The sequence below is a fragment of the Fringilla coelebs genome, assembly GCF_963513975.1.
Source record: "Fringilla coelebs genome assembly, chromosome: 3".
Taxonomy (NCBI): Eukaryota; Metazoa; Chordata; class Aves; order Passeriformes; family Fringillidae; genus Fringilla; species Fringilla coelebs.
This window is the reverse complement of record NC_140030.1, coordinates 15,400,155-15,424,382: the sequence shown is the minus strand read 5'-3', so window position 1 is coordinate 15,424,382 and position 24,228 is coordinate 15,400,155. Positions and strand designations below refer to the sequence as shown.

Below are 24,228 nucleotides of genomic sequence, written 5' to 3'. Positions count from 1 at the left end.
CTGATGGCTTTGGCTGTTCAAATACTGAGGCCCCCCCCCCGTAGTCACTGGGGTATCCCTGGGGTAACCTTAATACAAATGTAGGTAGAAAGAGCATTTTTGTATTTGTCCAGCTGTGCAGGCTCACATCTGCTGTTCTCAGGCTTGCTGCCAATCATTGCAGCCCTTACCATTTATTTTTCCTCGCAGGGGAAGAAAGCACCCGAGACAATCCTGCTAAGAGAAAGGAGAGCAATCATGCAAAGGTGGACTATTGACACTATTTTTCTTACTTTTTTTTTTCATCTATCTGATGTTACTGGCATAGTGGTAGGCATAGTAAGTAGGTTGGAGATGAAAAAGCATGCAAAAACTACATTAAATATTGTGTTGTAGCTACATTCTCTGAACACTCATTTTCCCTTGCTTTATGTTATATTAGTCAAAGTAGACAAAGAGCCTTCAGAGGTAGCTAGCAGATTTCCTTCTCCTGCCTCTCGCCATCCCACAAGGTCATCTAAAACAGGCCAGGGAAGTACACTAGAAAATACTGCAGGGAACAATCTTGCTTTGGTAGGAAAATGCATTATAAAAGTCTACCTGCTCTTTTTCACTTCCAGTTTCTGTGATCCAGGTGACTGGCAAAACCCCTTGGCATATTTGTTTCAGTAGTACATTAAATACTAGGTCTGCCTGTTCAGGTGATGCTGCTTGCCTGTACAGAAGATAAGAACCACGGATGCAGCTGGCATTTCCCAAGTTATGTTTGCTTGGTTAGTCTGACTTGGAAATGCAAAGGAGCACAAAGAGGGGTTAAAGCTCTTAAATAGAGGGGGCAAAGGTTCAAGCCCCAGCATCTGGTAACAAAAATAAGAGGTTTTATAGATGAACATCCATTGGTTTATCACTGGAATTCAAAATCTATCAAAGAAAATAATGTTCTGATAAACAATTTTTCCTCTTATTTCCCCAAGCACCTGCCAACCAGCTTGATTTTATCACAGGTAAATAACACAGGCTCATGTCTCCCTTACCGTTCTCATTTGAATTTCTTTAAAGTGATCCGTCATTAAGGGATTTCCAAAAACAAGATGAAATGAGGATTTAAAAAAAAAATTACACTGCCTTTTGAAACGATGCTTTCTTCTTCATCAAACATACATTGTGAGGAAGCTCAGTGATGGAGGGGACCTCAGGGCTGCTCCTCCAACCTCTCCTGCAAGGTTGTTCTGCAAATGGCCCAGCCAGGCAGGAGCTCCTTCCCAGGCAAAGCTGCTGGCCAGAAGCTTTCCTTGGGGAAGTGCCCTGTGCCTCCAGGACTGCAGCGTGGGGATGACTGGGATGACCATGTCCCAGCTCAAAGGCAGCAGACATGCTCTTGGCTGTCACTGTTTGCAGAGGAGGCAAGTCCTGGCTCTTCTGGGAGAGGCAGATCAGAGCCAGCCTGACCCCAACAATCTCCCCTGCCAGACACCTGCCCTTGTCTGGAGCAATTTGTCACCTTCAAGGACACCACCAGCACTTTCCATCCCAACAATCATCACAGATATCAGAAGACCAAGGGGAAAAGAGGACCTCAATCCTTAATTCTTGCCAGCATTTTCTTCTCTTGCTTTTTGCTGGGCTGGCCAGGTCAAGTCGATAAACTGTTCAAAAAAGGTAAATACCGCTTTAATCTCTTCCTCCAGTTAATCATGGCAAACCACAGGAAGGCAGATAGCAATTCAAGATTAGCAATAGCCTTATGAAGCTCACATTATTACCAAAGAAATTTAAAAAGCCACACACCTCAAATACCTTAGTTTTCATCTAATCCTTTGATAATTAAACCCCAGACAGAAAAAAAAAAATCACACATTATCTTCAAATTTTGCATAGTTGGAATGATGCAAATGAATCAAATTTAATCCCTCTTTGTTTCTCACTCCTAACTGTGAAAACAGAATGAAAAGCAGAAAGAAAAATCAAACAAAAGGTGAGATTCCAGAGCAGTGGTAGATTTAAGTTTGTGAAGGTCCATGCTGGGTCATCATGGGATTATTACTGACAGGCTTAGCAAACACATCCCATCAAAAGAAGAACTTTGAATCAGCCACATATACCCAGTGGGACCAATTTTGCAAATGTTTTCACAGAATCAGAGAATCATTTAGGTTGGAAAAGACCTCTAAGATCATCATATCCAACAATTAACCTAACAGGGCCAAGTCCACCACTAAACCATCTCCCTAAGTGCTACATCTACCCATCTTTTAAATACCTCCAGGAATGGTGACTATACCGCTCCACCCAGGGCAGCCCATTCCAATGCTTAACAATGCTTTCTACAAATAAATTTTTCCTAACATCCAATCCCAACTTTCCCTAGCACCTTCCCTTGAGGTTGCTTCCTCTCACTCTATCACTTATTATCCTAGAGAAGAGACCGACATGCACCTAGCTATAACCTCTTTTCAGGTAGTTGCAGGAAGTGATAAGGTCCCCCATGAACCTCCTTTTCTCCAGGCTAAACTCCCCATCTCCCTCAGCTCCTCCCCATAAGACACGTTTTCTAGATCCTTCACCAGCTCCATTGCTCTTCTGGGAGGGGAGAAGCAGCCCTCACAAACTCGTTGTAGGAATGGATCTGCAACCTCTTTTCATCTCAGACTGTTTGTGAGCAGTTGTCAGCTTTCTATAGCCACTTTTCTTAATTTCCCCAGGGATTTCTGTAACTCAGGAATTGATCTTTAGCAAGCATTAAGACTCTAAATCATCTGTCATCTTGGTGGTATTTCTCCGATTGGCTGTCTATCTGGAGTGAACCAGCTTGCATGCTGGAAAGCTGCGATTCTCGAAGAAAGAAGCTGGACATAAATTATTGCAACATCTCATTTGGATCTTGTTGTGTGTTCCCCAATAGTTGTTGAATACAGAATTATTTTCAGTGTTTATGCAATTACTTGTGGGATAATACACATAACATTAGAGGGTCTGAAGAGAGCAGCAGCCACAGGCATTTCTTAAGTAAGCACTCACTGCCCATGGAATGTCCCTGAGCCTCCCGATGCCGGCCGTTCCTGACAGACACGTTCAGAGCTGGGCTGAGCAGGGTGCAGAGCAGCACAGAGACCCATCTGAGCATCACCCCCCCAGAACACAGTACTCACAGCTGCCAATCCCCGTGGAACCTGAGCAGCCTGGAGAAGAGCCACTGCAGCCCCACGAACGGCTGCAGCTCTCATCCCAAACCTGTCCCCCGCAGGTCACAGGGCGGCGCACACAGAGGGAAACCTGCTGGGGCGACAGCCACGTTGATAATGATAGTGGGCTTGAGCACCATGAACTGTTTTCTCTCGCCAGACGTGAGCCCTGAGGGCTGTAAATTTGAAGGAGGCCCCAAGTAGGTACCTGTGCCGTTGCCACCTAGAGCTGGGCGGGGTGGTGTTGTCACCTGTGCCAGCGCCCTGGCTGGCAGAGCAGCCGGGGAGGCACGGCCCCATCCTCCGGTCCAGCCGTGCCTACGTGGGCAATGCTGGCACAGGGAAGGGTTTGCTGGGAAGCCAAGGGCATTACTCACATGTCTCCTGTGAGGAGAATCCAGCTTCAAGCAGGTGAAGTTGGCAGTGCTGGTGGTTAGATAGAGTTTTCCATTATATGTTCCTGGTTCAGTTGCTTCTAGTTTAAACTGTTCAGGTGCTTTAGTTTCCAAGTTTGTTCCTTTCCTTGGCTGACATTTTTATTATTTTCTTTTTAAACTGGCAGGATGGTTCAACTATTTTTGAAGGGCCTTGGAGAAAATGGTTATTGTTAAGTAACATTTTAATCTCTGCAACATTTTCTTCTTTTTGCATCTATGTATCCAGATTCAAAGTATTCCAGCTTTGGAGTACATGTGAAAGGTTTGGTTTCTTTGTGTATTTTTGGTTGGTTGGTTTGTTTTGGTTTTTGTTTTTTTTTTTATTTTCCCCGGTCCCTATGAAGATCTTTTGGACTTAATGCAAAGATAAGCTTTGAAAAACTGCTTTGATGGTTTTTAAATTTTTCTGTTTGTTCCCCACCCCCCTGTTTTGTCGCTTAGATCTTTTAGTATCTTTTTCCCGGTGTGGCCTTGATTTCAGCTCTATTCAGTTCTTATCTCAAGACAGCACTGAAGGTGCTCGTGGAGAATCCTATAAGGGGAGGCTGAGTGAAAGCTACTGATAAGGCACAATGGCAACTACATTAAATTCTCCATATATTTTTGATTTGAAACTGTGCTGGGCAGGAGCTGGGAGGGGGCAGGTGGGGAGGAATATCCTAACAGGAAGATTCACTTTGTGCTACATGCCGTATTTCTGAGCAACGCTTCCAATCACCTTCCTCAGGCAGCAGATTAGCATCAATCCCTAAATCCCCTCCATTTTGTGATGGGGTACGGGGAGAGGCTTTGCAAGTTCATGTCTTGCACAGAAGAGCGAGCGAAGGGTGGGCGCCTGTCTCCAGCGAGAGGGACGGCACCCGTCCAGACTCAGCCGACAGCACCAAGTTCACCTGTGCCGCTCTCCACCCTCTCGGGGGCCATGCCGACACGGGATGGGGGCACTGCGGTGGCAGGGGGCTTGTCCCATTGCTCTGTTCACCGGGAAGCGTGGGGTCCATGGGCTGGGAGGCGGCTGCGCTCGCTTCCAGCAGCCGCTCCAAGCGGCTACTGCTGCCGCCGTCCTCCCTCCGTCCCCGCGCACCCAGCACGGACACCTTCAGCCGCGCTGCGGGATACGTGCAGGGCCTGGGGGGAGCTGGGGCCGCGGGAGAGGTCCCTGTCCGGCGTTCTTTTGTTTTGGGGGTAAACACCACAAAAGAAAAAAAAAGGAAAAAAAACAAAAGAAAAAAAAAGGGGGGGGGGTGGTTGAAACCCTCCAACATCAAAAATCAGAACTTTTCCCGCCCCGGTCCCCGTCCCCGCGGTGCCGGTGGAGCCGGCAGCGAGCGCCAGCGGGGCGGGCGCAGCTCCCCGCGGGCGCGCAGCCCCGCGGAGCCCCCTGTCCGCGCTGCCCCCCCGGCCCCGCACTTCCTGCCCGCGGCGGCGGCCCCGGCGGGGCCGGGCAGGGCGATACCAAGTGTCCGGCGCGGCGGGAGCGGCGGCGGCGGGCGGCCCCTGCGCGGGGCTCGGCGCTGCGCACGCCGCGGGGCGGCCGCGGAGCGGCGGTGCGGTGCGCTCCGCCCCCCGGCGCGCCCGCTGCCCCGCCGGGGAAGTTGCGCTCTGTCCCTCGCTCTCCCTGGTCCCTCGGCGACGGCTCCTTCCTCCCCCTCCCTCCCTCCAATGCGCCTCCCGCTCATTTCCTCTTTTCCTCCCCGCTCGCCGCCGCTCCGCAGGCGCGCGGCTCGCCCGGGCGCCGCCGCGGAGTTGTAGCTCCCAGGAAGCCGCCGCGCCCCCGCGCAGCCGCCGCCGCCGCTTCCAGGCCGCCCCGGGACCCCGCTCCGCCAGCCGGGTAAGAAGCCGGGGCTGCTCCGCCGCTGCCCGCGGAGCGGCGCGGAAACTTCGGTAGGGCTGCGGGAGGTCTGCGCGCTCTCTCCTGCCGCGGGCACTGTCGGAAAGCCAAGCTGGAGGGAGGGGGGAGATTCCTGGCTTTTGCCGGGGGTATTTTCGGGGAGAGAGGGCTCAAAATGTCCTGTCTCGATTGTGGGCGCGGGGCGCTCCGCGCATCTCTCACATCCCCGCGGGGCGCGGAGCGGGGCGGCTGCTCCCTTCGCCGCCAGGAGGTGCGGAGCGGATCCGGGCGCCCTCTTCGCGCCCGGGGGATGCGAGCGGATCCCCCCTCTGCCGCCGCCGGGCTGCGGTGTCAGCCCTCGCCTCGCCCCGAGCGGAGGGAATTGCCTGCGTTTCCCCTGCCCTTAAAAAACCCCAAGCCGTGTGTATGTGTGTCCTTGTATGTCTGCGGGTGTACGGATATCTGTACATCTGTGTGTGCATATCCCCGTGCAGCCCGCGTGCGTGTTCGGCTGTGCGTGAGCCTCCCCGATGGTGAGGGGCGTTTCGCCGCTCTGCTTTATGGTGGTTAATGGTTTACCCGGAGAAGTTCCCGACGCATGAATGTTGCAGGGCCCTCTGAGTCAACTCATACAGACCCGGACTTCCTATTGCCAACCTTCCCAATCGGCCTTTTAAAAATGCTGGCGTTTGCCTCTGGTGAGTTGGCTTTTTTGTCGGTCTCCTTGCCTGAGAGATGTTTGGGGCTGTGCTGGAGGCCAGATGGCTGCGGCCAAGGTCAGCCCAGTTCCCTGGAATCCGGGCAAGGGGGGACACCCTACTCCTGTGAGGTTGTGGCAGCGAAGGCATCCGTGCCTTTGCTGCCAGCCGTGGTTTGCATCAGGCTGCTGGGGGACCTGCTGGAGCACATGGCTCCAGCACACACTAGCTGCCGAAGTAGGGAGAATTGCAAGAAAAAAGAAATAGAACAAGGCAAGTGTGTTTACAAAAAAGTTTCTATGTAAATAAGTTCCTGCTCGGTTTGGGAAAAGGTCATCTAATGCGTTGTCAGGAACGAAAGGTTTGCTGAGAAAAACAGCTGGGTGCTCAGTAGGTCTGTCTCCTGCTCATAGCTGGGTGATTTATACCTATGTGAAAAAATCCTGAGCTTTTTCACAGGAATACTTGTAGTCAAGCACTGTAGCTGAGAAATGTCCTGTAATCTCATTCGCAAGTAAAAATCTGATAGGAAGATCAGATTTTTTCTGTGGGAGGAAGAAAGGAGGAAACAATCACTCCCTCCTCAAAATATTTTCTGTTTTTCCTAATGGGAGCCATTTGTTGTAATTTCAGGTTCAAAAGCTCTTCTTGCCTGAGATGAAATTTGAGCAAAGGCTGGGGGACTGTTTCAGCAGCCACTGATATGCTGTCAATGCTGGGGTCCACCAGCATCCTTGGGTACTTTGTGCCAGGGAGCAGAGCCAGGAGGAGCCTCAGTGCTTCTTCCAGGGCTGAGTATCTACCTCGCTCCTGACCCCTCAACTCTTCTCAGGTGCTTGGATTGAGAACCCTGTGATTCAGGTGAATGGATCTTAGAGCTGAGTGTGTTTGCCTTCATGTAGCGTGGTGGGGCTTGGGGAAGAAGGTAGATCATCTCACATTTTCCTTAGGTTTGGCAAGGAGGTGTTGGCCAGGCAGCAGGACGCGCATCACCTTGTCCTCACGCCTGTTCTCTGCATTTCTTTGTTTCTTGCCTTTCTCTGTGTAGAGGTGGAAGTGTAGGAAACTGTGAGGGGAGAAAATGGGTGCCACTGTAGAGTGGCTGTTGCAACACTGTCAGGAGCTCTGCTGAGGAGTCAGCCCTGCTGGCAAAAAAAGTGCTTTTGTTGGCATAGCTTAGTCTGTTCAGGGAATTGCTACAGTGCTGGAGTGGGGTTTGCTCTTGCAGCCGGCTGCTTGCACTGGCAGGAACTTGTGTAGACAAACCTTTCTAGCTCTCAGATGAGGCTGCCACTCTGTCGGTGCAGGCAATGCTTTGCTCGCTGCATGTTGCAGCTGGTACTGTGGTGCCCCCATTGTACCACCCGAGCTCATGGGCATGGAAGTAACATGGGCCAGTTGTTGGGAGACGGGGATGGAGATTAATTTGTAGCCTAAGTAACATTAAACTTGGATTGTGACTCCACAAAACAAAAAAAGGCACGTAACCGGGGTTTAGAAATGTTGCAATTAAAAATACACATGTGACGTGGTTTTTTTTCTTTTTTTTTTACAAGCAAGGCAACATTCTTCTGAGTGTTGAATAATTTGACACGGGGAGGACAAGAATGCTGGTAGACCAAGGGGGCAGTGTGGATTAAAATTCTGTATCATTGAGTTTTTTACTTCCTTTCAGTGATGTGAAACTGTAAGCAATGATGTTGCACTGTTTGCGTGTGCAAGATGCACTGATACTCATGGGAAGAGGATCTCACACTTTTCCAAAGAACTGCTGGAATTTCCTTCAAGCATGACTTTTAGGTCAGATTCAGGAAAAATGCAATGTGTTTTCCAGTTAACAGAAGAAATACAGACTCTTCTTTTAAAATATGTTTTCCGTCATGTTCCTAGGATGCTTTTTAATATATGGGATCAGTTTCTTTGTTCGTTATCTGTATTAGAAAATTGTTTGTGTCCAGCATCTGCTTCTTCATTGAGCTTAACTTGGATACAAGTTACATTTCTTTTGGCAAGAGGTTTATCTTACATTGTGTTAACTGTGTTACGGTATTGTGTGTGATCCTACCCATGGATAATGAAAAGATTTGCTTTATCAAAATTGTTGAAGTTTAGCTTTAATGAACAGAACTTGTTTTCAATCAGTGCCTAAAATTTCCATTGTTCCAATAACCCTCTACCAGCCGGAGAGTATAAGAAATGCAAACAGTTATCTTTACTACATCAGTCTTTTGCTGTATAAACGGTTCCACAAGTCGGTTTTGTTTTGCTAACCTGCTAATTAACCCATTGATTTCTGCATTTCTCGCCTCACCCAGATATCACCCAGGTAGATATCCTCTCCCTGTTGTCGGTGCTCTGCTGGCAGAGGAATTGTGAATCCTTGAACAGTGGGGGCAGATACTCCATGAGGAGTTCCTTCCTTTACCTCTCAGAGTCTTTCAGTGGATAGGAGAGAATTTTCATCTGACTCTCCTGGAAATGTGACCTTTCTGGAAGTCTGGTGTTGCTTAATGACTGGGAGACCCACAGGGTCGACTACAGGATGAATTATGCATTCTCCTGCTCTGATTGTGCTGGAATTAGAAGGCAGGAGCTGAGGGGGGGAGGGCAGATCAGTCTTGTAATCTAAGTAATATTGCAGTTCTGGATTGCACTGCATGAAAGACGCCTTTATTATTATTAAGAAACGCTGCTTATCATTTGCACAGTAGGTTTGTAGATACCTGTGATAACCATTGTGAAAGAAATGACAATGCTACTTGGGTTGTTTCGGTGTTTCTTGTCCTGTAGGTGTGCATCTTTTTAAATTCAAAAAGAGTAGCAAGTAATTTAAGGAATTCTCCCTGATGATCAATGTTAGTTGAGATGCTTGGAAACCCATGCCAAGCGCCATTCCGTTCAAGAGATGCCAGCCTTTTTCTTCCCTTGCATGCAACGTATTTCCCAGTGATTGAGCTGCCTGTCTGAAGGTGCACAACCTACTTGAAAAAGCAGCAAGAAAACTTAGACATAGCTATAGTTGTGTATGCTTCAGGCATCAGCCTTTGAGAGCTTCTACCAGCTTTTCTGGTGACTCCTTCAAATATGTTCTAACAGTTTTTTCTTTTTCTGCCCTCTGTTTTTAAAGGAAATCAGGCTGTCTGATGGGGAGGAGTGCAGCTGCACAATTGCATGTTTAACAGCTGGGGGGAAAAAAGAAGGACGCTTGCTAGTATTTCAGTTACTGTAATCTTAATGCATTCAGAGAGGTGTTTAAGCTGATGGTATCCCTTTAAATACCCACTTGGGTTGGAAAACACTGAATTGGTGACAGAGACTTCAAGGGTGGAAGGCATGGCTTGCACCTACAGAGATACTTGCTGAAAAACAGGCGTACTGAGATCCTGATATGTTTGCCAAGAGCAACAGCTAAACTTGGGCAGCTGGTTTAGCAATTAAATAATGTTTTGTTTTGGACAATGGGTTTATCATAATGAATTAGCCGGTGGACTAGTCAGAGTGGCAAAGGGGTTTGTTTTTGATTCCCCAACCATGCAGGATACCTGCTTTGGGCACGTACTTCCCAGCAATGGAAGTGCAAGAAGCATTTCACACGAATTGTCTGGGAGTGGGAGCGGGTATGCTTGTGTGTCCCTTGTGTGTAAACTCCAGATTCTTGTAATCTCTTGAAAATAAAAAAGTGATGGATGGTATAGCTTGGGCATGGAATGAGGAAATTCATGGTGCCTTGTGCTTAGAAGTTGGCGTGTGGCTCATGCAAAGTCATTTTAGAATAGTCGGGGGCGGCGGTGGGAGGAGGGAGGAAAAGAAATGCCTTCAGGGGGCTGGGAGCCAGGCGTGGGCGTGCTGCAAGCCGTCCTCGCCAGCCTTCCGTGAGCTTCTCATTCACCTCTGCTCCGCACAGCCTGGCCTGGCTCTGCAGAAAGGAGCTTTTCCTTGCTCGGAGGTAGCAGGAATTTTTTTCAGGTTTCTTTCTTCCAAAAGGGCATTATGCGCAGGATGCTCTGTTCTTGGCAGCTCGCCCAGTGTGTGAGGGGAGAAAGCTCACTGGTTTGGCCACAATGCAGATAGCCACTGTCAAAGCCAGTTAGCATATGCAGGGCATCTTTTCCTTTTTCTCTTAAATAAAGCTTTTTTTTTTTTTTTTAATTTAGTAAGCAAATTTAGTTTCTCCAAACACAATCACTTTCTCTTTCTTAAAACTTATCTGGGGAGAATTTCTTTGTAGGGCAATTGGGGGTTGCTGGCTGAAAGCTGCTAGTGTGTGAGAGGAGAGTGGGAGTTCCATGGGAAGGATGGATGCATAACCATTAGCACCAACTTTGGTTATGAAATGTGTGTTCAAAAAATAAAAGCAACCAAACTTTGCAGCGCTTAGGAAAGGCCTGGAAGCAGCACCTGTTCAGTGTGTTAGAAGGCATTTGAAAACCCTGTATCTCCCTCGCCAGAGCTGAAGGGAAGGCAGCAGCTTGAAGCCTCGGCTTGGGAGCAGGGCCTGGCAGGAGCTGCCTGGCCAGTGCGTGTCACAGGCAGCTGCCTTTCATCATCTGCAGAGTGATCAAAGCACTGTCCTGGAACAAGCTGAGCTTTCTGCTTTTCCTTCTAGTTTCCATCCAATTCAAGGTTCTTTTTCAACAGTCAATACCCCTGTGTCTTGTGTCATCTCTCTGATGTCCCCTCTGTGGTGTCCACTCTCCTAAAGCTCTTGTGCTGAGAGAGCTGGAGTCACTGTACAAGGGCAGGGGGGGAAGAAAGTGGGATCAGTATAAAACCCTCCATGGTTAGTCACCACAATTTTTGCTGGGCTGACTTCTATTGCTCTTGAGCTCATGTATATCACATTTGCTTCAGAGGGGTTCTGGGAGGCTTTCCAGAAAATGGGTGCTCCTGTGTGTAAGAGTTTATTAAAGGAGGCACTTATGCCAAATAAAACGTGGGTTGAAAACACAGATGTTTGACAGTAGTGGAATCACATGTGTTTCTGAAAGTCAGAACCATTTAAGTGGGAGTTAGCACTTGCTTGTGTCCAGCCTCTCTAGTGGCGTTGTGCAGTGAACCCTGGATGGTTGCATCCAGCTGGAGGATGGCAGACCAAGACCATGCCTGACGTTTGCCCAAGTCCCATGGCAAATGATTTCCCTTGGCTTAGGCTTGGAGTGAAGCAAACTGGCTGAAATCAGTTGTGGGAGACCTTTTAATTTCAGGTGGTTCCCTGCTCATCGGCTGGGGATGGTTCACTGGGTGCTGCACTCTCAGTGACGGCTGAAGCTCCTTCTCTGGATGTCAGGAGTTTGGTCACTGCCCCTGCCTGTCCCCACAAGGAGCACAGTGTGAGCCTCAGGGGCTGTGATCCTCCATGCCAGGCTTGTCCCAGGAGCAGCAGCTCTGCCAGGACAAGTCAGGGTTTCTTCTAGGGTTATCAGAAAATGCATCAAAAGATTTTTTTTTTTTTAATGGAAATAAGATTTCATTCCAGCTGAGGATAATTGAAGCAGTGGTAATGGTCTGAAAGTAAATGAGATTCAGCTCTGTAGACTGCAGCCACAACTTTCTGTTCTGCTGGTGTCACGCTTCTTAAAATGGCATTCATTCCTAAATCTGGCCCTAAAGCTCTGTTTCAAGGAGCTCTGTTTGTCTCAGGAGACAGGAAAAGATCACGGTTTAATTCATTCTTTAGCCCTCATCTCCCATCTCCTTAAGGATTCCCTGAACCTGCAGGCTGAATTTCCCATGGGAAGCCTTCTGACCTGGTGGGATTTGCAAGGGAGCAAAGAATCTGTCTCATCCTGTTCAGATGGAGCAGCCCTCCAAAGCAGCTTGCAGTTTCAGGCTGAATAATCTGTGACTCCAGCAGTGCTTCTTTACCAGTCACAAAGAAGAGAGGAATCTTTGCGGGGGGAAATTCCTTTGCTGACCCTGCCGAGGTACCACTGCACTGTGCAGAATGGAGGATGGGTGCAATTCTGAGCCTCTCACAGCGGGGATCTCCCTGTCTCTCTTCTGACAAAATGTCTTTGTATGCCAGATCTGGTCTCTTCAGTCACACCAACTGTGATTTCCCTTCTCTCAGGTTTCCTGGTGTTCGACTGTGTCTTTCATGGCCCCTGCTGGGGACTGTTGGCAGGCTGTTCACATGGTGTGTGCTGTAGCTTCCCAAAGTCCTGCCCCTTAAGTAAGGCACCCTCTTCCGAGCTGATAGCACCAGAAACAGCTGAATTTACTGAGTGCTTGCTTTTATGGGTGTAATTCAGAAGGCACAGTTTGAAATGAAGGTGCACTTGCTGGCCATTTTCAGAGCTCTGATTTGTTGCAGGACAATTCAAGGATGATCTTCCTCATATTGCCTGAGCCATCACCTTCTGAGCACCAGAGGCTTCACAGCCAGGTGTTGGTTAGTCCCATTTGTGTTGAAACATTTTGAATTAGCTGTGCTGAGCTTTGTTTTCAGATGTTTGATGCCCAGTGCTGGTGCTGGGGTCTTCTATGTATCACTAATGGGTTTGATGGCTTTTTATTCTTGGTGGGGAGACATGTTTCTAACAAAAACCTGTGCACTGTTTGCTCAGTTCCAGGAAAGCATTGCAAAAACATTTTGGTGGAAGTTTTGGTATCCTTAAGGTGTATGTATGCAAAAGTGCAAGCTGACTATTGAATATTAATGGCTCCTCAGTGGCTTGTGAGAAGTGAGCCTTGAGGTGGAGTAGCCTTGGATGGAAAGATGGACTGTGGTGTGTGAGTACCACGAGGGGTTTGATGCTGCGCCTGTGGCTCTCCATGCCAGCACACTCTCTGTGTCGTGCCCAGTGCTCAAATGCAGTGGGGCCTGAGGAAGATGTGCAGGTGCTGGGGCAGAGCAGTGCCACAGGCTGAGCTGCTCAAGGCCAGCCACCAGTGCCATGTCTCTCTGTGGCCGTGACATGCCTGTGCCAGGTTCCGTGTCTCTGGCCGCAGCCTGTGGCTGGTGTGCTGCAGGGCTCGTGGGGTACCAGTTTGTCAGTGCTTGTCTCCCCTCCTCCCCCATCTCATCCTGCTGCCCACACCAAGCCATGGAGATGCCAGGTCCTGCTCATGATATCAGCCTCCATTTAAAGCCATTTCTTAACCGTTAGTCAAAAGTGGGTGAAAGGAGAGGGAAAAATCCCTGACTGGTGTGGCGACAGGGACAGGTCTCAAAGACATCAAGGTGGTCACTCTCAGACTTCTCCAGGAGCCTGGTTTCTCCCAGGTCATGGCTCACACCGTGTAAAAAGACAAGGGGACTTCCAGCATTGTTACCCTGGTGTCCCTGTGGCTCCTGGGGAGGAGTGTGCCCAGATGTGTTCCAGAGAGCCCTGCTGCTGGCTGAGCCCATCTGCACGTGCCCTGGTTGTGCCGGGACAGGCTGTGCCAAGGTAAATTGTGGGCTGCTGGAGGCTGCCTGTGAGGAAGGGACAGCCTGTCCTGGCAAAGCAGGGAAGACCCCTCAGCTTAGAAAAATCTTTGTCACCTGAGGTTGGTATTTTACAACCTCTGAAACTGCAATTGATGTGTGCTGGAAGTTTTGCACTTAACGTTGCTTTTCCAGTTCTCTGGAGGTTAACAAGACACTGGTGCATCTGGTTTTTGCTTTGCTTCCAAGATGGTTTTCCCCTTATAAAGATGAGAGTGTGTAGATTTTAAAAAATTAATAAATGATCTGCCCAGGAGCACTGGTTTGTGATAAACTTAATTTAAATGCAGCTGCATATTCTGTAGCTGGAGTGTGGTTTTATGTAGCATAAAAGAGCCTCAATATGCAGAGAGGATTAAGGTTATGTGAGGCACCTTGGCTCTGGCATAACAGTTTATATCACTATAATTTGGGGTTTGAATTAAGTCAGGTTTCATTCAGTCCTTGGAAAGTTTTTGAACTGTTTCAACTATTGATCTCTTATATCCCTCCATCTGGTATCTTAGCCAATATAAATTACAGTCAGCTGTAATAAAAGGCAGTTGACATTAGGTCCTGTGTAGCTGCTTAGCAAATCTCATTTTAGCAGATACCTCCCTTCCCATGACCTTCCTCATTCATTCTATCGCTCCCAAATCTTTATTGAGTAACTTGAATGTAATGTTTAGTTTAGAGCATCCTGTGAAGCAGAGAAATGCAACTCAAAAAGGGGCTAAAAAGGGGAAGAGAGAAACTTCCTGGCCAATGAACGTGTAATTGCACAATTTGGTTAATTGTATTGGAAAAAAAGTTTAAGAGGAAATAGGATAAATAACTGGCACTGTTGTGTCCCCAGCTGCCTGTACTGTGTTTAGCTGAAGGCTGATTGCTGGTGTGCAAGTCAGACCAGGCAGTGCGTGGCATTTGTCAATAATCTTCTTGGGGGAAAACCCCAACATCTAAGAACTCTGTGATTCAGGAAAGGAAGTGTGGGGACAGGAGCCAAAACTAACATATAATGCAGACATGCAATCTGGAAATTTGGGTTGGGGGAATTTCTTCTGCCTGCACCGAGATGAACCTGTGGCGGAGTAGCCCATGATGTGTTTCATGAAAGGCGGGGTTGGCATGCAGGTTTCTCCTTTGCACGAGCTTCTTCTGGCTTCTGTTGATTTCCCTGCTGTTTCCCTGAACCTGGCAGGGATCACAGCTTGTTATGATAACATCAGTCAGAGATAAGATTCCTGTACAGAAGGCTTCAGGCTGTCAATGGTTTAAGTACCATGTTGCAACTGTGTTCAATAAATAAGCCTTTGGGAATTCTCAGAATGGGGGTTTTGGAGGTGTGGAACAACAGTCACTGCAGACCTAAGCTACTAATGTGGGTCCTACCATTTTGGAGTCTGCTCCAAGTGTTTCTGTGCTATAAGGAGAGCTCCAGCAGAGCAGATATGCAGTGAACATATATAGGGCAGCATGGAGCATTTCCTAAAATCCCACAGGAAAAATCTAAGGCAAGAGATGTGTTCATTTGGTAGGATTTCTGTGACTTCTGTGAGCCCAACTCAGATGTCTCACAGCTAAGGTGTGGTGTTCCTGCTTGGGCAGGAGCATAAGTCACAGCCTTCCAGAGAAAGATGTTGGTCTCTTACTCACTTGGAGAGTTTAATTTAAGCTCCCAGGTGAATATCTTGTGCTCTCAAGGACTTGTTGACTTACCTGATAGACTGATTGCCAAGGGAAACTGAAGGAAAGCAGGGCAGAGATTATACCACCATCCCTGCACCATCCAGCAGACCCACTCTCCTTTGTTTTAAACTGGGTTGTTTAATTTGGAGTTTTGTTTGTTTTGTTTTGGGCTTTTGTTTGTTTGTTTTGTGGAATTAAATGGTTTTGGTTTTTGTTTGGTTTTTTGATGGTACAATAAGGGGTAATGGTTTTAAGCAGAAGGAAGGTTGCTTTAGCCTAGATGTAAGGAACCAGTTTTTTACTATGGGTGTGATGAATCATGGACACAGGTTGCTCAGGGATGTGATTGTTCCCATCCCTGGGAGCATTCAAGGTGACATTGGATGGTGTTCTGAGCAACCTGATCTAGTTGAAGATGTCCCTGCTCATTGCAGTGGTGTTGGGAATATCACCTCTAAAGGTGCACTCCAAGCCAAACTATTCTATGATTCTACCTCCACAGTTCTTTGGGGTTTTTTTCCGTCTGAGGGGTGGACTTGGCTTTGCATTTCACTTCACAGTTGCAGGTTAAATTCACCAAGCAGTGCCAGGGTGGCTTTGAGAACACATGTAAGTACCAGTGATACAGCAACAGGCTTCAGGTTGCACAAATTTATGTTGGAAGGTTGTCTAAGTAAACTGCAGAAGGGAAACCCTGGAGGCAGAAAGCTGGCAGGAATTGGACACCTGCTAAAAATGCAGGCTGCTTTACAGCATGTGAAATCAAAGCAGCCTGGGAGCCTGTTGAAGCTGTTCTGTCAATAGGTGTAGAAGGTGTTCCAAATAAGCAATACATGGCCTCTGAAGGATGCTTTGAACACCTCCCTGTTGCTGTTTCCTGATACTGTCAGTGCCTGGTGTTTCCTCCATGCTCTGGCATTCTTACCATTATTGCAGTTACTGAGGGTGTTGCAAGCACATTGCTTAGGTGAAATGGTAACGGGAGAGGTGCCACTAGAGGAATCTGAGGCAGAAAAAGGAGGGCAGCTGTGGGCACAGCCTCAATCTCTCTCAGCAGTACCAGCCTCTCAGGTGATGCACAGCCCGAGGTGTTTCTGCACTGCAGCCACAGCAGGGTATTGAGAAGAACATTTGAAATAGCTTTTACATTAGCCAGTGTCTAATTCCCTAACTGGAGCACCCTGGAGGTCAGGAAGGGCTGCAAAACCTGCCCAGGAGCCTGTGCTGGGCTGCGATGGGCTCTGGGCTCTCTTGAGTCAGGTTGGCATTGCTCTTGGGCAGTGACTGTCCTTTGGTGGCCAGAGTGAGCTGACCAGCAGCTCTGCTGGGATGCAGGGCCTTGGGGCCTCTGTTTCTGCCAGGGAATTCGTTTCCTGGCGTTGTGGGTTGAATCACATGTGGAGGTGGGTTCCAGGCATGGTGGCCTATGGGCCTGGTGTGAGAGATGGGGAGGAGAAGGGAGTGAGATGTGAGTGGGAAGAGACTGTGCCTTAGAGGAAGAGGTCAGTGGACATGCTCCAGTTGGTCACCCAGCACAAGTGCTGGCATGGCTGCATGTGCTGTCTGGATGCATCCACAAGCACATGCAGAAGTGAGCAACCAAAGCTGAGGTGCGGTGCTGGGTGATGAGTGAGCTGCCTGGGGGGGCTGGAGGAAAGTTAGAGTAGAATAGAACAGCTCAGTTGTAAAGATCCTACAATGATCATTGAGCCCAACAGGACAGTTAGTTCTTGACTGTCCATGGAGTATTGCTGCCCACATGTGAAGGGAACTGCAAAACTGTGTGTCCTACAAGCCTTCATCACTTTGTATTTGCAAGGAAAAGATTTAAAAAATCCCACCACATATTTATAAAATAGCAGAGTCTACTTGAAAAAGAAATTGCAAATAAGAGAGTGCAGAGTCTTGATGTAGTCCTGGGAGCCTCTCGGCTGCTGCGTGCGGCGTTTGCAGGCAGGTCACGCCACCCACCAACGTGGCAATGTTAATAACAGTAATGATTTGTCTTACTGCAGTTATGAAAGCTGAACCTCAGAGGTGTGGGAGGGCTTTATTGGTAACTGGCATCACGACTGATGGAGGATGGTATCAGCCAAAGGGGAGCAAATGGAGGCTAGAACAGGGCAGGGTGAGACAGTGACCAACCCAGGAAGAAAATAGCCACAGCATGTGAGGCTTCTCCATCGAGTAGAAAGAAACCTGCTTAAAATGTAATGCCTATGACTCAAAGTAAAGGAATGGGGTTAAAATCGCTTTGAAAAACAAGACAAAAGAAAAGTAAAGGTGTCTGCAGTGCCTTTGGTGCAAGCCAAGGCCTGTCCAAGGATTTTGCAGGACATGGCAGAGCTGCAATGCCCGTGGGGCAGGCAGGGTGGGTGATATCTGACCCCTCAAAGGGAGTTTTACCCCTGTCAGATCAGAATGTGTTCTGAAAAAATAATTTGTCACCTTGGTTTCTCAGGTCTCTCAGTTAAGCTCTCTTTGTAAGGAGGATCTTTACACATGATTATTTGGAGCCGTCTTCTTAAGCTTTTTGCTAGCAGCTCTGAAAATAGTAGACTGATGTACTCACCTCTTCCTGCCCAGCCTCCAAAAGTTTCTGACATCTCTTCCTTTAATTCTGCTTTGTAATTGAATTTCTGCCATGAGTTTCTTCTGCTAATTCATTTATAGCATACTTTTAATTGTCAGTGAATCTGAATACTGCATGGACTGTAAACACAGAAATTAATGTGTGCTATGCAGCTACCCTTTACTCCTGCAGGTTGGAACAAAGGTTTTCTATGATTTCAGACATCCCTGAAAGTCTTTTGGGATGCCAAAATCCAGCATCTGGACTGTGAAATTCCATTTACTTTGAGCATATAAATATGGCCAAATAATATTGCACTGTTTGGCTTGTTGGATGGGGAAAGTATAACAATTTTGTGGCAGCAACACAGAAGAGAAATGAAAAGTTTGTGGGTTGTGCTTCCTATTTTGCCATTGACCAAGTTCAGTCCCTATGTGGTTTTTTCATTGGGGTTCCTTTGTTTTGCAGCTTGGAGAAATAACATCCATCACTCTGTAAGATAAGGATACTGAGTTTTTGTGATAAAAATATGTTGAATCTAAAATTATTTGCTTAAATGTTTTTGTTGCTGCCAGGTTGCAACATTTAGGAGTGCCTGTCCAGGGATCTCAAGAGTAACAGAAAATTTCAGGGTAACAGAATGGTGTATTAGAATTTACTTCCTGGTGTAATTAAAACCTGCCCTGATGGGGGAAGCTACCAGGATAAAATGGGAACACAGTCATTTAGGGGGCACACACTTAAGGGCTTTTCTCTTTGCCTTTATTTTTCCTTCTAGGCTTTTTTGGGCTTTAGGGAAGTTTGTTTGAAACTGCTCCCCAGATGATGGGAAGATGCATGTGGGAAGTTTGGTTTTCAGTACAAGCCAATTAAGCAGCATCACTCCCCAGTCATCAGGGGGGAGGGCACCCTCAGGGGATGACTGGTGACCCCATGTCAGGGCAGGATACCCTGACCTCATCTCTGTGACACTTGTTTTGTTCTTGGGATTTGTAGAAGGAGCTGTGTTTCCACTGGCTGCTTCACTTCTTTTCAATTTGTTCTTGGTGTTTATTTCAGAAAACCTGTGGAGAATTTGTGAGGTTACCATAACAATCAAAAACCAAAATATATAGTGCTAATTTTTTTAAAGGAGGAGATGGAATTGCAGTGCAGTCACTCTGACTTTTATTACAGTGTTTTCCTGGAAGTCAGTAAATTATTTTCCTCCTAGTCATCTTCTGGGTGCTTATGAGTAACAATCAGCATGGGTTAGTTTGACAAATAATGTCAGACATCCTAATTACTCTCTGGAGCAGGCTAACAAGTCCTAGAAAAAGAGAAGATGATATGATTTACTCCAATCCTAGTTAAGCTTTTGGTGATGTTTTGATATTCATAGAAAAAAACTATGGAAAAGAAATTTGGTTGAAACTTATGGATAGTGCAAGGTAGGTGTGCTGACCACAATCCAGACTTAGCTTCTGTGTGTGACCAAGCTCAGTGTTGTGTGAGAATTTCCAAAAGCTGACCCTATGGCATGGGTCATTGTTACTGATACATTTGATAAAATGCTGGTTCAGACTCCACAAGTAGCACCAAACTAGGGGATAGTGTAAGTACCTGGGGGGAGAAAGTGATTTGATTTTCAAGTAGCTTTGGACAGAACCACAAGATGACCTTGGAGGGTCCATCATTCCCACCAAAAGGCTTTTAGTGTGGGCTTGCATTTCTCTCTGGTGCATGGGTTGGCTGTACAGAACGCTCAGGGGTGGTTGGAGGGCCTCCTCTGAAAAGTGTTGTGGGGCCATGGTGGGTCATACGTTGCTTTTGCAGCATCTTCCTGCCCCAACAGCCACAGACACATGCTTCCATAAACAGGGGGATGGACTTTGTGCCCAGTGTTGGGATCTCCTGGTGTTTTGGCATTGCTGGAGTACTAAAGCCTGCTTGGGGCACTGCACCTGAGGGAAGATGTAAAAAAATGGAAAAGGCCAGCAAGGATCTGAATAGCAGGACTCAAGAGGAAAGATGGGAAGGAATAAGGGTGTTTGGTCTGGAGAGGAGGTGTAGGATTGGCACGAGGAGTTTGCAGTGTCAGCAAACAGCAGCAGCTTGCTGTAAGGGGAGAAATATGAAACCCTGTGTCTGTAGGGGTTAGGGCCAGTGGAAATGAATGTGAGTGGTATCATGAAAAGCAGGAACTGCTGCTTGCAGGGACGGTGAGGTGCCAAAGGAGACTGTTGGGAGGCTTTTTCTGGGATGTCTGTGGCTGTGGTTTGGCGTTGGGCAGACCACGTGTGTGTGCTAGGTGTGGGCTGGAGGCACCTGGGAGCTACACACAGGGGGATTTTGTTTGCAGAAGTTACAGGATTACTGGGTCAGGCAGGAATCTGGCAGGAAAGAAGTTTGTCTATTGGGTTGGAGAAGATGGATTCTTCCCATCTGAGCCTGGCCTTGCTGGTGGAGGAGAATCATGGTCAGCTCTGTGAGAGAGGGAATCAGAGCAAGTCACTTGCTTTCGATTTTCTAATCCACAGATTTTGAGAGATTAGGAATCACGGGAGAAGGTGAACCTTGCTGCTGGTGCTCTGATCTGTGACTCCTTGAAGGCTGATGAACCCTCAGCATTCAGAGCTGACAGATGCTGATGGGATGCAAATTATTTTTTTCCTTGAGAAACATGCTCAGTGAAAGCAAAGTGATTTCTAACCTTTCAGAACAATGCTTAGTGGCTGCAGTAAACTTGGAACTGGCTCTCTCATATTCTTCCTTTGTTTTGTTCCAGTTTTTACATCTTGGTGTAGTAATATTCTGTGGTATGAGCCAAGCAAGCCTTCTGAATCTGAACCTGATTTTTATTTTGAAAGATGGCTTTTTACAAAAAACTATTTAAAATAAAAAGGATGATTTCAACAGATTATTGAACATCAGAAGAATTTGCTGTCTGAATTCAAGACAAATCTGTACATTTTTCAACACAGAAATAATTCTTATTTCAGGACAAATAATAAAATGCAAATACACAACAAAGCTGTTTCCCGTTGTAGGGTAAGAACCGGAGCAGGGTTTTTGCATGTTTAGACTGTTTCTGGAGGTTTTTTTGAACTGAGAACAGTAGCTTTAACAGGAGAGGGCAAGAGTGTGAAGACTGTCACTTAGAGAAAAGCTGTTATGTAAAGCATATTTTGTTTGTGCCTTCTCTTCCAGGTAATCGAGCCCCGTGGACTTTCTCTGAAGAGATTCCAAAATAGGTGGTGAGTACTTTGCAGACCCTGCTCCTTTTGAGGCACTCTATAATTTAGTAATAGTAAAACTAAATGAGAAATAGAAAATGCAGGCTTTTTGTTCTGCATTGAGTGCAGAAGTTTGCATTTGCTGAGTTAATGGTGTGCTTTAAGTTTAAACCTGGCAGGGCTAATCTTTAAGCAGGGGTTGTTGTCAAAATGTTAAGATTTGCACTTAATAGTAACCTTTGCTCTAAAAATAATTTCCTGAGATTGGATAAGTGAACTGTTACATTAAGAAAAAATACTTGACTTTAGGGATAATCTGTACAAATTGTGCTGCATTTTTTGCTAAAAGCCTACACGTCCCACTGGGGCAGTGTTTTCTGTGTCAGAAAGCCACCTTAGGATTTTTTTTCCCTTCTGTTTTGTCCAAGGTGTTAATCTAAAGGAATGCAACTTCCAGAGAGTTATATGAGCTGCATAACCCATGCTAATCTCTGCCACATGTGACTGATTTTGTTCTGCCTGCACCCAAAAATCCATGCATTTCATTTTATGCACTTCATTAGGTTCTTATTTGTGAGAAAGTGAAACATTAAATCAGTCAAGAGCTGCAGGAGGATGAGATTGCTAAGAACTGCCAACTGGTGCCATTGCAGGTGCAAAAGGTTGATGTCAGTCAGAGCAATTTTTTTCCTCTGCTGGAGCTGGTCTCTGCAATGGTGCCAGCTGAGGTCCTGCTCTGTAACACCCTTTGCTGTTTGTTTTTGTTGTTCTAGAGAAATACGTACTCTATTTCCTTTTTCAGTTCTAGATTTCTTTCCCATGAGATTAACCAGATTATGTAATTACCCATTAATTCCTCAGGAAGTTCATTCTTTCCTTGCATTTCCCTAGTGCACAGGATACAGGCCATTAGAGCTCTTGTGTGCTCAGGCTGGCTAATGAACCGTGGCCGAATGCCCCAAACCTCTAATGGCCCAAATCTGTGCATTCCCATCCATCAGATGCCTTCTGATACACACGGTCCCAGGCTGATTTGAAGTGTCCATACAGGTGAAATGTAGTCATCTGCACTGGTAATTTCTCAGGGCAGGGGAGGATGATGGAGTTTGGTGTGTCTGTCCACCTAAATATGTGTTCATTGTGCTAAAAAATGGTTACTTTGTATTTATAAGGGGCTTATTTAACACCCCTTAAATGTCTATCTTATCAACTCCCTCTTTCAGCAATGGAAACATCCCTTCCTTAATAAGCTGTTTTATCCTTACTTTCTTATCCTTATTGAGGTTTACGTTCCTAAAACTTGAGTTTTACAAGCCAGAATCACAAATGCCTTTCTCAAGAATGCTCTAGTGAGCAGTAGCTTATGAACCCCTCTCTTTCCCAGCCCTGCAACTAGAATGGGGTCTGTATTGTAAACCTGCATGGTTTGTATTGCTGATTTCCGTATTGGGACCTGAATATTCAGTGGACCTTCTTTGAGAGGTTGAAAAATAAAACAAAACTCTTCTTCTGAGGACAGAGAGGAGTATGAGATGGATGACAGTAATACCATGTGTGCAAAATCCAGGTAATTTTAAACTGTCTCCTTAAATTGTACTTAAAGTTGGATTTTCTTGTTTTCTTGTTTCAGGTTACACCTGAACAGCGTATGAGTAAAAAATCACTTGTTGGTACTCCAGACTGTTTGTTTAATATGTTTTTCTCCTGGGTAGTCTCTTTGGGTAGTGCTTTGAAAAGCTCCTGCAGTCTTTCCTGGGAGCTTGGGCTCCTGATGCACTTTTGCTAACAGAGCTTAGAGTTGGGTGGTTGCACATCACATTTTTCGATGCTTCAATGGTCTCTATTCCTCACGTTTTCAAGTTCAGGTGTGTGCATGATTTCAGTTTGGGAACTCATATGATCCCTACCAGAAGAAGGTACATCTCCAGAGCATGACAGCTCTGTATGGAGCCTTGCAGCAGTCAGGCTGCATCAGTTCATGTTTAACATGGAGTAAGAGACAGACTTGCAGGCAGACCAGTGCTGAGCCTGATGGGCATTTCCAAAATGTAATGTGTGGCCAGTTGCACCTGGATGGCTTCAGAACACAGTATGAAACTAAAATGTGTATGAGCCTGCCTGAAGGTAGCTTGAATTTTACCCCAGCTACACACATCTGGAAGTGAGGGTGCTGGCCATGGAAGGGGGAATTGACATTTGGATGCTCTCCTGCTGGGATACCACAGGTCTGATGCAGCAAGCTGCTTACCTGTGTTTCTGCCCCTAAGCACATAAGCAGCTCTGGGCAGGGAAGACCAGGGAGCCAGACACATGATGGGACATGCACAGGACACCTGAATGGACAGCTGGGTCAGGGGCTCCATCCTTGGCCTGTTTCAGGGTGGCTGTGCTGGGAGGGCAGAGCTGGGATGTGGGCAGGAGGGCTGTCTCTGTCCTGGGTGCAGGGGGCTGTGGAGGGGGCATTGCTGTAACCCCTGTGCTGCTCTGGAGGAGCACATGAGTGACTGTGGCCTGTGGCCAGGGAGGGCAGAGGATGGGACATGAGGTGGTGTGAACATCATTTCAGAAACTGCCTGCTGCTAGCATGGGCATGGGGCTCTGAGTCTGGAAGAGGGCTCCCCACTTCTCTGGTCCAAAGCTGGTGTGTTTGATGCATGAAAGTGAAACTTTTTGCAGCCAGACTGACAGACCTGTCCTACCAAACTGGCTTTGATAAAAATTCTATTTTTAAACTGAAAGCTGAATTAAGACCTCTGCAGCCTTTGTGTTTGTGGGGAGTCCCCTTGAGTGGGAGGTTGCAAGAAGTACTGGAGGGTTGAGCTTCTGAACATATCTCAGGATCACCTGGGGCAAGACATGGAAGTCAGGGAATGTTCTTGCCATGGGTGTTGGGAAGTTTGTTGGAAATATGCTGTATGTTCTGTGCACAGAGCAAGGCATGTTCCCATGACTCTGGTCATCACTAGACATCCCCCCTCACCAGGATCTCCTCATCCTTGAGTCCTGGTGCCTTTCAGCTTGGCTCTGCCTCTACTGCCCTTGTCAGCATTTCTCTGCCTTCTCTATGGCCTACCTGTATCCCCATATCCAGGGTCCCATGGGATCACCCTTCCTGTGAACATTCAGGCTCTGCAGGAAGAAAAAATCCCAGCAGCGGTGCCAGGCTGAGCATTAGGGCAGAGAAGAAGGGAGCAGGCAAGATAAGTGGGAATTTGAG

General features: G+C 47.1%; 1 protein-coding gene across 2 annotated transcripts in view; it reads left to right on the top strand.

Moving 5' to 3' along the window:
- The first annotated feature begins 5,239 nt into the window (after positions 1–5,239).
- The window catches only part of HPCAL1 (hippocalcin like 1), a 64,155-nt gene continuing 45,166 nt past the window's right edge, over positions 5,240–24,228 (top strand). The window contains exons 1-2 of one of the 2 annotated variants that reach the window (XM_084202169.1): positions 5,240–5,429; positions 20,986–21,029. The gene's annotated coding sequence lies outside the window, so the exon portion shown is untranslated. Of the gene's footprint in view, positions 5,430–20,985; positions 21,033–24,228 lie in introns of both variants that reach the window. The other variant, XM_084202168.1, reaches the window with a different exon arrangement.